The sequence below is a fragment of the Scylla paramamosain genome, chromosome 41 (genome assembly GCF_035594125.1).
Source record: "Scylla paramamosain isolate STU-SP2022 chromosome 41, ASM3559412v1, whole genome shotgun sequence".
Taxonomy (NCBI): Eukaryota; Metazoa; Arthropoda; class Malacostraca; order Decapoda; family Portunidae; genus Scylla; species Scylla paramamosain.
This window is the reverse complement of record NC_087191.1, coordinates 4,315,975-4,318,104: the sequence shown is the minus strand read 5'-3', so window position 1 is coordinate 4,318,104 and position 2,130 is coordinate 4,315,975.

Sequence of the window (2,130 nt, the reverse complement as noted above, 5' to 3'; positions counted from 1 at the left end):
CAGGACGTAGCCCAGTAGGCAAGTATATCACGCGAACATTTCATATGTGAACTCAGATTTGTTAAAAAAAATAAAATAAATCAGATATAGATATACGAGCAAAATTTACCTCAATTAATGTTTTATTTTCTTATTATGAAATAGAAAGTAGTATAGTGTACATAAAAATAATAGTTCTTACCCTTAATGTGTTTCAACAATTTTGTCTTAGTTGACTTCACGTAACTGAAACATCGAGGCATTCTAAATCGGATATATCCTATGGTCAAATATTTTCAGTGGCATGTTTTAGAAGGTACTGGACATTTAAATATCAAAGTGCTTGAAGATAGCGAGGCGTAGGAAGAGAAAGAGGGTAGTAATGGTGGGCATTGCAATCTTGAGAGTGTTACTTGATTACACATCAAGATTTTCGTAAATATAACAAAAATCTAATTGAAAAACGCAAATAATAGATAAACCATAACGAACTAAATCTGGCAAATGCGATCAGCTAGACAGGAGGAGGAGAAGGCAGTAAGCACCTGCCGAAACAAAAATACTCCCGGTGAGGTCTAAAGCAATGGATTAGAGGGTGCTGTGAACTTATCATTAAAATCAAGCTGTGACCTCACTGAACGTTTTTTGTGTCTCAGAGCACAAGGGGGCAGTCACAGCCTGCCCTCTAAAGACAACATTCGCGGTCTAAGATCTAATTTTTAATCTGTAGAACACCACCTCTCCTCTTCTAAACCTCATCTTCTTTTCCTCACTGAAACTCAGGTGTCTGAGGCAACTGACAGTAGCCCATTTTGTGTTCCCTCCTACTTTCTTTATCTTCATTTTCAATCCAAAGCTGGATGTTGCGTTTATGTGCGCAACGCCTTAACTTGCTCTCGTGCCCACGATCTTGATTCTTTCGAGATTTTCACCATCTGGCTACGACCACAGACTCACTCTCAAACTAAATTGATCTGTGCTGTATATCACTCACCTAACTCCTCTGACTATAAGAAATTCTTTGACTTCTTACCTTCAGAGTGGAGCACATTCTGATTCTCTTCCCTTTTGCAGAGATCTCTATTCTTGGAGACTTCAATGTTCACCACCAGTTTTAGCTTTCGTCTTACTACACTGATCATCCTGGTGAACTAGCATTCAACTTTGCTATCCTCTATGACCTAAAGCAATTGGTGCAACACCCTACTCATATACCTGACCGTCTTGGAGATTCGCCAAACATTCTTGACCTTTTCCTGATCTCTAATCCTTCTGTTTATGCTGTCACCCTCTCTTCTCCGTTGGGTTTTTCCGATCACAATCTCGTATCTGTATCTTGTCTTATCGCTCGAATCCCTCCTCAGGATCTTCCTAAGCGAAGGTCCCTCAGGCCTTTTGCCTTTGCTAGTTGGTGGACCTGAGGAAGTATTTTGCTGATTTTCCTTGGAATGACTACTGCTTTCGTGTCAGAGACCCGTCTTTGTGTGCCGAGCGCATAACAGATGTGATAATGGCTGGCATGGAGACGTTCATTCCTCACTCTTTTTCTCGACCTAAACCTTCCAAACCTTGGTTTAACACAGCTTGTTCTTGTGCTGTACATGCTAGAGAGGTGGCCCACAAAAGGCCATCACCAGAATCTCATGCAGTTTATATTTTTGCCCGGAACCATGCCAAGTCTGTTCTCCAACTAGCCAAAAACTCATTCATTAATAGAAAATGTCAAAATCTTTCAAGATCTAACTCTTCTCGTGACTTCTGGTATCTAGCCAAAAATATCTCCAGTAATTTTGTTGCTTCTTCTTTCTCTCCTGTATTTCAACCAGATGGCACCACTGCTATCACATCTATCTCTGAAGCTGAACTCTTCGCTCAAACCTTTGCTAAAAACTCTACCTTGGACGATTCAGGGCTTAATCCTCCCTCCCTCCACCCTCTGACTACATCGTGCTACCTATTAAAATTCTTCTCAATGATGTTTTCATGCCCTCGCTGGCCTAAATCCTTGGAAGGCTTATGGACCTGATGGACCTTCTACTGTTCTCCGAAACTGTGCCACTTTGCTTGCACCTTGCCTCGTTAAATTCTTTCAATTCTGTCAACATCTACCTTTCCTTTTTGTTGGAAGTTTGCCTACATTCAGCCTGTTCC